At 41.3% G+C, this 13,178-nt stretch overlaps 3 non-coding genes across 3 annotated transcripts; 1 reads left to right on the top strand and 2 right to left on the bottom strand.

The window, feature by feature from the left end:
- Positions 1–4,228: 4,228 nt before the first annotated feature.
- On the bottom strand, positions 4,229–4,300 carry TRNAW-CCA. Its single transcript has one exon. It is a non-coding gene; the product is annotated as a tRNA-Trp (tRNA).
- A 457-nt stretch (positions 4,301–4,757) lies between these two features.
- TRNAD-GUC lies at positions 4,758–4,829 on the top strand. The gene has a single exon. It is a non-coding gene; the product is annotated as a tRNA-Asp (tRNA).
- A 115-nt stretch (positions 4,830–4,944) lies between these two features.
- On the bottom strand, positions 4,945–5,016 carry TRNAD-GUC. The gene has a single exon. It is a non-coding gene; the product is annotated as a tRNA-Asp (tRNA).
- Between the last annotated feature and the right edge of the window lie 8,162 nt (positions 5,017–13,178).

The following is a 13,178-nucleotide window of genomic DNA, read 5'->3' as shown; positions in this document are numbered from 1 at the left end:
CAGTAGGCTTCTCTGGGAAGCCAAGTGCCTAAACAGTCCTTGGCACAAAACTGTCCTTCATTGGTTCTACACTTTTTACTGTTGCACTTTGGGATCAACAGGTGTCTTCCAGGCAAGGTAAAGTCAGGGACAGTACTATAAGAAAGCACCTAACTGTGCAGATACATGATCATTGACACTGGAACCTGCAGCTGTCACAACAATTAGACCCTAATACAGCAGAGGATCTGCACCTTTACAGTTTGCTTTGTTTGAAGGAAAGGAAGTCACATTTCGTAGCCTGAGACAGCAGTCAAAGGCGTGAAGGGAATGAGTTCGTTGTGAATGAGCTCAGAAGATCTTTCTAATGTTGTTACAGTGGGGGGAAAAAACCACAAATATGGGGTCTCTGGTCCATATGCCTATTCAATAATTTGCTTTTTAAAGGCTGGAGCATGGAACTGTTGTTTTACCATGCCTTCTGTGACACTTTCCAGTACTTGAATGTTTGTCCCTAACTGCAAGTTCTGGTTTTCAAAGACCAGAATACCTGCCTCTACCTGAGAAACAGGTAGTTACAATTTACCTCTTGTCAGTATAAATGCTGACAAAAGCAAAGTTTAGGAAAAAAAGTGCAAATGTTGTGAGACTGTGGCCATTTCCGGTGGTTAAAAAACTGCTCTAAGCTTGCCTAAAAATGTGAAATATGCTGAAAGGAGAAGCCAAAAATCCTTCCTTTGTAGGACCCTCCCAAATGTCTGGAATTTCTTAGCTTTCCCGAGCGTGAGAAAGAGATTTTTCAATCATACAATTTTTTTTTTTCAATTTCATCTTTGACATGAAAACACTGAATGCCTTTTGAACTGTCTCAGATTTCTAGCTTGAGTTTCCCTAAGTTCGTGATTTCTAACCTCTAATGCCACCCATAAAGATGAAATAATTAGTTTATGACACAGGATGCTGAAAAAATTACTTTTATATATATGTTCATTCAAAAAAGTATCCTAAATTCAGGGGAGGGTCTGGAAAACAATCTATAATAAAGTATAGATGTATAATTTTCACATTTGCCTCGTAATAGATAACATTGTGAAGACTATAAATTCATAGTGAAGGCATTTAAGCAAGTGTTACAGACATGCTCTTGTCTTAGACTGAGCTGATAAGGAAGTGTAAAAAAGCTGTATGAAGTATTAATTCAGTCTTGGTGCACAGCAGGTTTCACTATGAAAATTATATTCCCTTTGAGAAACGCAATGGAAACTGGAAAGCTTTACTAGAAATAAAATGAGCAGTTGCCTAATCATTAGAGCACAGTGTAACTATACTTTCCAGAATCAATAATTTCTTTCCCACATTCTTGATTAATTTAGAAAAATTAGGTAGCTTTTTAATAACTCTAGTTTTCTCATTAGAAATGTCTGTTTTTGAAGTAGAAATGGAAAAGTGACAAGAAAGAAATCATGCCTTAGGATAATGGAGCATATTGCTTCTAGAGCAGTTCTGGAGCTGGCAGCCACTGGGAATGCTGCTCTTACCATGTCACCTGACACAGTGAACAAAGGGAGGGTGAATAAAGGGATGCCCAGCACTGTATGGCTGTCCCCAGGCAAGGAAATAAATTTGTACAACTGCTTTAAAACTTGTTACTGCTGATCTTGTGATAGTCGATGGCCTATACCAACAAGGATTGAAAACAGAAGTACCAGCTGCTGCTTAAGTACTCTGACAGAAGCGAAATGGACAGTTTTCAGGGTAGTTTCCTACACTGAATCATTTCCAAACCGGAATTACTTGAATATTTATTTCTGTCAAACACAGACAGAAGCTATATTTACCATATACAAGCTATTACTTCAGCTCCACTATTTTTTGAAGCTTAAGTGGATTTAAACTTTTGTCTATATTTAGCTAGTAACATTCTCATAAGAAAAAAACATCTCTGTTAAGAGATCAGCCAGGTTACAAAATGCAGTACTTAAAAATTAGGAAAAGACAAAACCACAGAAGCACATGTGCTGTTGAAATGCTGGTGAGAGATAAATATCCACCAGCATACCTGGGTGCCTTGGAATTAATGGAGTCAACCTGACAAAACACCTGTAAGACCAAAGAGAACTATTATGCCCACTTCACCAATAGGAAATTGTGTGGGAGAGTTTGTACACAGCTAAGGCACATTTAATTCTTTCATTTAGTTTTGAAACATCACTAGATGATTTTGATTTAGCGACAGTGACCTCTCTCCCCAAAGAGCAGCTGACAAAAACTTTAACTGAACCACTAGTATTTCTGGTTGTTGCTGAAGGGGATGATCCTGCTCTCTATCCTGTCCCAGGCCATGTGCTCCTGGTGCTTTTTCCTGTCTTGGATCTAGTAGTTGTGCCAGCAGATTCGCATGCTGAGCCAGCAGCTGCTGCAGTGCCATTGCACGATGTGATCCAAGTGGAAGGGAAAATGCACAGGCAGGGATGGACAGGGTGGGTCGAGACAGACTGTTTTGTGACAACCTGCACATGTCAAGTATACAAGTGTGAAACCACACCCTGAAAACTTCGACTCCTATAGGCAGATATTACCCTTACTGCAAGCCAGAGGTATTGTCTGGCAACAATCTGGAATGTTTAGAGCAGGGCACCTGCTTTGGCAGAGGTACAGGAATGCAAACAGATTGCTACTGCTTCTTACATCCAACCCTCTGGTGGGTGGTGAGGCTGAGAGATAAGATACTATGTGGGACCAGGGAAATGTCTAACAGATTATGCATCTCATACAAAATCCATCTAACAGATTGTGCATTAAAAAAAAAAAAAAAAGGACTAACCACATTAAATGGAAGTCCTGTTAGCATAGCATATGAGGCAATCCTCCTTGTCCATTGAAACCTGGTAAAATCTGAGTCAACTGAAATACTGTGACCACTTCTGGGCACTTAAAAATGCAGCTTGTTTGGAAAGGCTCCAGAGGCAAGCGATAAAATAACCAGAGGCCCGGCAAACACAGTCTGTTATGCTAGAACAGCTATAAAGAGGCATAACAAATTTCAAATATGTAAGAAGTACCTATAAAAAGGAAGGGAATACATTGTTCTCCAGCACAATGACATGAGGGCTGGATTTAAGTTGTGGCAAAAGAGACATCAGGGTTAAACTACATGTAGTCATTTTGTAATAGTAAGAGTAGCAATGTACTGGAACAGATCACTTAAGGAAGATGTAGAATTTCTGTATTTAAAAAGTTTTAAGGGTATATAGAACAAGCATTAGCCTGTAAAAGCTAAAGTGTTTGGCTTAATAAGCCCCACATAATTTGTTACTCTGCTGAATCTGATTTCTAAGACTTCTGTATTCATTTTCTTCTATGGTTTACAACACTAATAATCAGTTCTTACAAAGTGAGAATTGCATCTCTGGCATTCTCTCTCAATTTAGGCCCTTGACAAACTATTGTTTCCCTCCCAATTAAATTTTATCAAGTGTCAAACTTTTCAGTCCATCTGAATCACTAAAGTATTGCTTCTAGGACTTGCTATCTCATGTCTAGATCAAAGGTAAGTACTCTCTGTGCCCTTCTGCCGTGGGTACCTGTCCGCCTCAGCATGTGGAAATGGCTACTCTGAGAAAACTCTTCTGTTCTGCAGCCTAAGCCCATCACCCTTGGAGGTTCCCTCCACCAGCACCCTGGTTCCCTCTCCCTCCCTGTCAGTGTTTCAGTCCTCTGCAGGGTTCTTAAGAGAAGCAAGAATCTGTCTGCACTCTTGGCTCAGTTAGACCACTTGCTGCCTCTGCCTTTACTTTTACTCCTTGTTATGTGAATTTCTGTACTGAAAACATGGTACCTCTGCCATTTTTGGGGCCTCTGTCCCCTTCAGAAGTTACTCTTTCTATACAGCTTTCTGAATTTTTCTCATCGTTTCCACACAGTCGGTCGTCTTAATAAAGTAAATCTTTGACACATTCTTGCCTTTTGTGTTTAGGTGTGTAATCAGACAGTCCTATATACACAAAGACCATAAACAAAGACATACCAATTTTATCCAACGGGATCTTTATGATTACATTGCTACAGCAGCAATTCTATGCCTTGACCCCCATTGAGCCCTCTGCTTCGCGCTGCCCTATTAGCCTCAAACGAAAGAGGAGACCCTAAGCTGTGGGGGAAAACAACAAGAATCAAAAGAACAATAACGTCCCTCGGTTTCCTGTGCGAGGAAGGCGGTAAAAGCTAACAGAAAGAGGAAAAAGTTATGTGACCCCGACGTGATTCGAACACGCAGCCTTCTGATCTGGAGTCAGACGCGCTACCGTTGCGCCACGAGGTCCTGCTGAGTACTGTTCTGCAGAGCTTACAACTCACGCGCCACTGGCCGCCGGCCGTGCAGCCCCTCTGCCCGGAGGGGCAGGGCGGGGGCCGGGTTGGACCGGTGCGGCCGACGACGCTGCCCGGCCGCTGCGGCACCCGCACCCCTGCGCCGGCCCCTCCGCTCCGACATTGTTCCGTCACCGCCTTCCCGCGCAAGCACGTCAGCTCTCCCCACCCACACCCCCGCTAGTGGTCTGCAGCACCAAGGGCCTCTCACCCCCGCTCTCTGGTGGTGCCGAGCTCGCCTCCCGCGCCGTTGCCGCCGTACGCAGGCTCGTGGGTCCATGCTCCCGCTACCGGAGGTCGCCCCTGCTGTCCCTCCGCCAACAGCCCTGCATTTACGAGCAGCTAACGGGGACATGGTTGTGCGAATTTGCTAATAAAGGGAGCAACGCCGAACTGCGTTCTAAGGCAATTCCTCGTTAGTATAGTGGTGAGTATCCCCGCCTGTCACGCGGGAGACCGGGGTTCGATTCCCCGACGGGGAGGCTTACGAGCGTGTTTTCCTGCCGGGTAGGCGGCGCCTTTTGCCATCGTTGTCACCTTTTCGCGCGGGGCGGGGCAATAGAAAAGGAATGACAATAAAAACACGCCCGTGCAGCTCTCCCCGTCGGGGAATCGAACCCCGGTCTCCCGCGTGACAGGCGGGGATACTCACCACTATACTAACGAGGAGTCGCGGGCGCTGCGCTCCCCGCGGGTCCCCGCTCCGCCCAGGCCGGGGGGCGGGTGCGGGCGGGCCCGGCCGGAGGCGGCGAGCGAGGGGCAACAGCGGCGGGACAGGGACGGGCTCGGCCGCCGCTCCCGCCCCGCCGCACGCGGACCTGCGGGCACGGAGCCCGGGAAACCGCCCGGCTGGAGGCGGGGGGAGCGGAGCAGCACCGGCAGCTCGGGTGTCTTTGCGTGTGTAGTTCTGCATCTCCTTCGCACAGAGTTTCTTTTTACGGGAACCTGAGAAGTGCTGGAGTCAGCAGTCCCTGAGGTGAAGGAACCCGAGCACCTGCTCCTTACCTACCTAAAAAAGGAACGAGGGAAATGGAAACCAGCTACTGTGAGATTTGAGAGTAAAAGGCAGGAGGATATGGGCTGGCCATCTGGCTTGATGCTGACCCGGTCAGCAGAAACATGGTTGTAAGTTTGTATCACAGTGACATTAGACAAGAAACTATATTTAATTTGCTGACTTCTGAGATGAAGAATTAACCCCATATAATTGGAGCAAATGGTGTTCTCTTTTGATGGCCTCCACTACTGCTAGTATTTCTTTGGATAAAGGAACCCCAGCTTAGCTTTTTCAGATAATCATAGCTAAAGTGCAAACAACATCCTATATGTAGACTTCTAAATATATGTGGCCTGTAAGCAATGCATTTCTGAGAATTGGCCTACTCATTTAAACATTTGAATATAAATACGTGTTTCTCAGGGGATGCCACAGATTCAAATTTTGTCCTGATAAGTGAAAAATAACAACTACAGTCTCATAACAATTTCATTGCTTTAGATATAGTGTAATGAGTCATATTGTAGGGCTGTGATCTGGCAATAGGCTTTAAACCTCCCAGAGCATGATCAAAAACAGTGTTGCTAGGCTGGTCTACACTTGCTGTGCCTGTTTAAATTTTATTCAAAAGATGCTGATGGTTTTCTTGAAGCTGGGAGACTTTCTGGTGGATCAAGCATTGCCTGTTTACATTTTATGGGACCACACACACTTAGCTTAGATCTTTTTGCCTGCAATTTCTCAGTTCCTTCTGTTCATTAACCCTTGTGGTCAGGGAGCTAAGATTCAGTTATCTTTATGTACCCCAACCAAGACGACTTATCCAAAAATGCCTAAGAAGGGGAGCAAGAAGAGACATGGAGGTATGAGTCAGCACAGCAAAAGGGCTGTTTTGAAGTGGATGGACTATTGTGAGGCTGCAATGATTTGCAGTTACAGAGTAAATGCATTCCTTGTTGATTTGTCAGAGACATGCAAATGCAAAGCAGAACAGGTACTGGGAACTACTCTCAATGCTCCAAGATCTGTGGAGGCTCCGTCTTCTCCTCAGGATCTACATACAGCTATTGCATGTGTCCAGTTCTAACAGTCTTATTGCATGATTTCCTCATCATTGCATCAGCTCTCTGTTTAGCTTGTCCCTAGTGGCTGCTAAAAGGTGACTGGAGAAAATCACCTGTAAGAGGCCCTTTACAGCCACAGACAGGAGTGGGGCTGGGATCTAGCACATCACAGTAACTGGATGCTAGTTACCTCCCCTTTGGCTTGCTTAGCTAAATCTCATCTTGCAAAACGTCCAGTTGAGTTTTGAATGTCATCATGGATGGGAAATTCTACTACCTCTTTGCCACAACAGGTTGCCCACCCTCACTGTGAAGAATTTCCACATACCCTCCTCCTTGGAATTTGCCACGTTGCAACTTGATCATTTTGCTGTGCATCTCCAAGAAATGTCTGGCTCCATCTTCTTTATTCTCTCCTAATGGGTAGCTGGAGACATAAGTTAGAACAAACCGTAACCTCCTCTTCTTCAGGCTGAGCAAGCCAACCTTTCTCAGCATCTCCTTGTTTGTCACGTGCTCCAGTTATCTGTTCTTTTGGCCACCCTTCGCTAGACTCATTCTAGTTTGTTGGTATCTTTCTTGTTTCACACTGCCCTGGACTGGGCACAGTTCTCCATAGGCAGCCTCACAAGTGCCAGAAGGGGATGGGGACAGTAATCACTCCCCTTGGTCTTCTAGCTATGTTGTTACTGATATTTCCCAGTATATCACTGATTTTCATTGCTATAAGAGCAATCCCTCACTCAAGCCTACCCTTGTTGTTCACTAGGACCTGTGGGACCTTTTCTGTAAAGCTGCTCTTTACTCAGTCAGCTCCTGGCTGCTTGGCTTATTATATCTAAGGTGCAGGACTTTATTTTTGCCTTAATTCAATTGGAAGAAATTCATACTGGCCCACGTCCCCAGCCTTTCAGAGTCCTGCTAATGACCTGGCCTTGAGGGAATCAGCTGCTTCCCTCAATTTGATGTCGTCCACCTGAGTCACCTGCTGATACCTGTTTGCCTTGGCAAGTAACATACATTGTTATGGGCATGTTGAGGTTCAGCACAGGGATATCATCATGGCAATGTGATCTGTGATGGGGCCTCCTGTAGCTGCAGAAATTAATTATTTTAAATCAATGAAAAAACACAAATCCTGGATAAGGAGTGAAGCCTTTTACTGGGTGTGGTCTTTAGGATGCCACAATCCTGAACAGCTGCTGCAACATGAATATATTTGATTCTGATTAATCTTTGCAGCTATTTTGTATGCTCTTTTTCCTGCCCATTCACACATATCCAATACTCCATCTGCTCTTTGTGTTTTATTTTCCTTTTAATTTTTGTATGTACCCTCCCTCTGTGAAGTTCACAGGACAAGATTTAATGATCTTTTCAGTAAGAACATATGAGTTATCAAATGGCATCTTAATTTACAGGGCTTCTTTCTGTATAGTTTTGGCCTTATACAATTTCTGTCCAGTGTAATGGGATTGTAGTGAGGTCTGTATGACTCAGTGATCTCTTTCTGTGCTAATGTATTTTGATTAAGCTAAAATGAAGTTTTAGAAGTTATTAGAAAAATCAATTTACACCACTTAAGGGAAGGAGTGATCAGGCATCCCACGTGAAATTAGCAGCTGAAGAGCTGAAAAATTCCAGGTAAAGAGGACTGTGACATTGTACGTCAGTGCCGGGGGGATTAGTGGGAGGAGGGATTTAAGGGGCTTTCCCCTATTAGCCTAGCATAGGTTATGCAGTTCTAAATGCAGCCACACAGCTGGGTAGCTTCCCCTCCGTGTTTAGTCATGTGAACTGTCTAATAAATGGAGCCTTTTAAAAACTTGTTGGAGGAATCTCAGAGCTTGAATATTTATATCCTAAGAATTTTGAAATAAAGTAAACAAGAAGCACCCATGCAGAATTGCATTTTCTGTTTAGGCATAAAGTTGAACAGTTGAATCTGGCCATTTTTATTCCTGTAGCATGGTTTACATCCAGTGGATGCTTCCAATAAGAATAAACTCCTTCTTGGAGGGAATCTGCATTCTCATCACATGTCCTCAGGAGGGATTGCCAAACAAAGGTACTAAAGAGATGCCATAAAAATTGGAAAATGAAATCCAGGAAAAGTAGAGGCTGCCTGGTTTTAATAGATAATTTCAACTTTACAATAGCAAAAACTGAGAGAGGTCCTACTTAGAAGGATAAGACCTGGTAATTAAAACAAAGATGATTGAAGTTTGTGAGCAGAGTAAACCTCTCTTTGTGTATGAGATATATTGTTTCAGAGTAATCTCAAAAAAGTATTTATGCAGCAGTCTTTAGACAAGTATCAGAACACTCCAAAATCCAAAGAGATTGTGTACTATTCTAAGTATTCCTTTGTAATGTAGTTCTAGATACCACAGTATGTCTACCAAATGACTACAAGAATAATCGTAACTGTCTAGCTGTGATGAAAGACTACAGTAGACTCAAAAATTTCATTGGTCTGACTTGGGTTGAAATATGGCATTTCTTAGGATCTTGAAATTGTCAATGATTAGCCTCAAAACAGACCTGTCACTTAAAGCCTATTAAGGAAAATTCTAGGGACAAACATGGAAAAAGTCAAATACTCTAATACATATAAGTTATAACAATCAGGATTGACTCTCACATCATATTCATTCCAGAAGTAAACAACTGTTATTGGAAAAAAAAAAAAAAAAAGGAATGGCAAACCTAATAAAGCTAAATGAAGTGTAGAGACAGGAAAAATATGGGATAGCCAAACCCACAGAAAGTAATACAGGAAAATGCATCATAAACTGAAGTTAGGTAACCCAACAAAGATGTCATGAGATAAAAGCATGCAGAGAAATTAGTTACACTGAAAAGAACATGGGGAGAGGTTTATAGGTATTGGTTTTACAAAACTATAAATGAGTCTATATGCAATGAATTTAACTTGGAAAGCATCACACTTTTATGCATTCCAGTGCTCAGTCAATACAGACCTCATGGACAAGTGCAGGCCACATTATTGCAATGGGGAAATAGGACAATGAAACCAAAGATGAACATAGGGAAGAGTTGCTGTGAAAACCAAAACCTTGGTGCTTGCTTGAGGTATGAAATAAAAAATATACAGAAGACCCTGCAGAAGACAGGAAAAAACCCCAAACATTCTGCCACTTCAGAATATACTAATGTTTCAGATCTTAAACAGTGCTTGCTGTTCTCTGACAGATTACACTGCTGTAGTACTGAAAAATCAGAGGCTATAAAAAAAATCAGAGTGCAGAGCCAAGAATGAATAGAAATCAGTTTGGTTTTTATCTAGTAGTTAACACAAGGCAAACTGACCTCACCTTGAAAACACTGTCAGAATGTTTAGCAAAAGTATAAAGGGAAATTTCTGTATGTTTTGCTGCTTTTGTAAAGTTTTTGAGAAGTTCTAGCATGACAGAAAGATATGCATCACTGAAAAATGTATTTATGAACACACAAAACTCAGAGTTTAGAAAACACTGGAGCTGAGAGAAAGCAGCATTGTGAGCAGATATCAAAACATCAGAGTGCATCATCAGGTACATTTTGTCTGTGAAATCATTGAACACAAAGTAGAAAGCATAACAAATGACAGTCTGGAATCTTCTAGATGGCATATGAGTTAATGGATCTTATATAAAGAGAACAGTTTCTCTTAGCAATCTTGCTTTAAGAGTTTGACAAGAGAGGATCTTTGGAACTTGATTAATGTTTTGGGAAAAAAAAAGAAAAATGTTAAAAAACCCAAAAGTGCTAAGAATGGTCTCAGCAAAAGGCAAAGTTGACAACTTATTTAACAACCAAACTAGGTGAAAACTACCAGCACTCTAGCAATTTGTTGTAGTGTGGCCTTTACTGTGTGTTCCTGGTCCTCCAGTCTCCACCTTTTGCTGTTTCATTGTATTATGCATGGGGAGCAGAAGAACAGCTCCCTTTCTAGACAAAACTGTGGCTTCATAGGATAATAGCTTCCTCCCTTCTCCTTTCTTATGATATGAGAACCACATTGGCATGTAAACCACGTTCTTCTTTTCCTTACTTAGGGGTGTGCTCCAATGATTGCAGTAATCCATGTGCACAGGGAAATCTTGAGAAATCCCTGATGATCCTCATAACGAGTAAAAACCAGTAAGACATAATTCTCGTTTCAGAAGTTGATTTTTATCTTTACCATGTATTTTACTATTACTTCTACTTCTGACTTCTTCATTCAGGAGTTTTTTTGTCTTCCTTTTCACTATTCTTCCTTCCCTCCGCCCCCCCACCTTTGTTTTTGTTTAACTCTATTTCCTTAGGAAAAAATGGGATGCCCTATGTCTTATGTAACTCATGAGGGTGCAAAAGAGTGACCTGATGGCTGGAAGAAACTACTGGTCCTGTTCAGCCATGCCAATGCTGGAATTGGCTTCTTTGACTACTGACACTATTTTTGGTGGGTGAATGAGCAGTAGAAGGGAAGTGGATAGGTTTCTAGATTTAGCAGATGGAAAAAGGAAGATGATATAAAATAAAAGATTAAAAAGCCATTAGAGAAATTAATTGCCATTTCCAAAGTTATTAATGGCAGAGAAAACCAAATATGCACATTCACCATAGATGGCTTCGGATGTGATGGCTGGTTGACTATTTCGCTCAGTTGTAAAAGCCTGACACTTAAAAAAAGAAGCAGAAACCAATCACAGTGCACTTTAAATTTCAAGCAAGAGATGAATATTTAAAGTCAGTTGAATAGCCAAAACAACAAATGAGGAACTGTTGAGAATTATGTGCTTAGAGCACAGCTACTGGAAGTCAGATCTCAATACTGCTGCATATCTGCAATATATTGCCTGACAATCACCAAAATACTATTCATTCTAGTAAAATCAAAGAAAAAGCATTAAAAGAAAAGATATTGCTAGATAGAGTCACAGGATATTTTACAGCTTTCTCACAGCTGATGGTGGGGAGATGGTGATCTGCAACCAGTGGTTTGGAGATGCCTGTTTTAAGAGAAGAGAAAAAGGCTGAGGAATTGGTGTGGGACAAAATATGAAGGGAGAAATTGTCAATGTGATAATAAACAATCAAAATAAGGGGTTACTAGAGTGCAGTGTAATGCAAAATAATGCATTTCCTGGGGAAAAAATATAAGCACGGTTGTTTTTAATTTATGTTATTGATCTCAATTTTGTGTTATTTTGAATGTGAAGAATTTTTCTTCAAAAGGAAAAACCACCGTGCTTCTGAAGAGTAGTCGTTATTTCTTTTCAGTCTGCTATTTTGCACGATAATGATCTTTCCCTAAGTGCTTTTTGGGTTCGATTTTTTTTTTTCCCTTGAAACTTAGAATGTCAAGTTTTCAATTGCACTGGCTCCCTCTGGTGGAATTCTGAAGTGCTCTACTTTACAGTCCAGTAAAATTACTGACTCACACTTCGTTTGATAGATGACCCGTGACGTTACTGTTTATATAATGGTTACATTAAAAATAGGAAAAACAAAGAATCATAGCTCATAAATCCAATTCAGCTTACACAAAATGAGCTCATGAAATGAAATTTTAGCAATCTGCGTCAAAATGGCTGGAGAAAACATCTTTCTTTTCCCCTCGCTCACATTCTCGTAACTGAAATCATGGTTAGCATTTTGCTAGTATGTGTTTGGAAAGGAAAGGAGTTACAAAAATGTCATAACTGTGGGAATGGCCTGTTTTACTTGGCAGCAAAAATCAATCAGTCTCTTACAGAAAGTTTTCATAGGAGAATTTCCGTTTTGAAATTAAGTCGTTTGGCAGCTGTTGCCACTTCCATCCTGAGGGTTCTCACCAGACCTGAACCAGATGTGCAGTCCATTTGTCCATTTGTTATTAATAATGAATATAGAAAAGAGAAAAAAGATGAAGAGGAACAGGAAATGGGGAAACTGTTAGACTATTTCCTCTGTTTATGCATGTGGGAGGGACTTAAATTTTTGAGAATTTTGCAAAAAAAATGAATCTAAGCCTTTCACCTAGAGTTGGGTAACTGCATGATTGCCCTTTCTCAGCGTAGCAAGACTGACTGAGAGGAAAAAATTTTTATACTTGCATCATCACTCCATTCCAGTCCCCTGTCACGTGTAAGTCCTCATTACTGAACATGAGAGGTTTCCCAAATGAATATATGTTCCTGCCTCTTATTTAATAGTAACCAAGGGTCCAAGAACTCTTGCCTGGAGCCAGAGAAAGGGAGAACTTTTTTAGGCTCTGCTGTATAAATATTCTCAGGTTGACACACTGATGTACTTTTAATTATAGCACTTCAGAAACTTTGAAAAAAAGAAGACAGGGAAAAAACAAGTTTTTCTGTAGATTAACTGTTCATATTGGAAGAATCTGTTTACATGGATGAGGAGGCCACAGTTTTTTCTGACATAGTTAAAGAAAGGCAGAAAGGGAAATGCTAAAGCTATTTTTGGAACCATTGTTCTCTAAGTGGCATGAAGACTGAGTTTTTGAAAGGACTTCAGTGCTAAGTACCAATAATATTTTACACTTTTGACAAAATTCAGCTGAATAATTTTTGCTCAGTCTGACATTGGCAAAATCCTGACACTACATACTCCTCTGTTTAAATAAAAGAATTGAAACAAACTTATTAGGTAACTTTTTAAAAAATGAATTTATTGGTCCACCGAGTCCAAAACTTCGGCTTTTCAGAATTATTTCAGGCAGGTTATTTCAGATTTTCACAAGAACTCCACAACCAACAGTATTATGAGTAAGAGCTGTA

This window comes from Corvus kubaryi, unplaced genomic scaffold, assembly GCF_017639235.1.
Source record: "Corvus kubaryi isolate FWS band 111438036 unplaced genomic scaffold, C.kubaryi_AGA036_p1.0 129, whole genome shotgun sequence".
Taxonomy (NCBI): Eukaryota; Metazoa; Chordata; class Aves; order Passeriformes; family Corvidae; genus Corvus; species Corvus kubaryi.
This window is presented reverse-complemented; position numbering and strand designations above follow the sequence as displayed.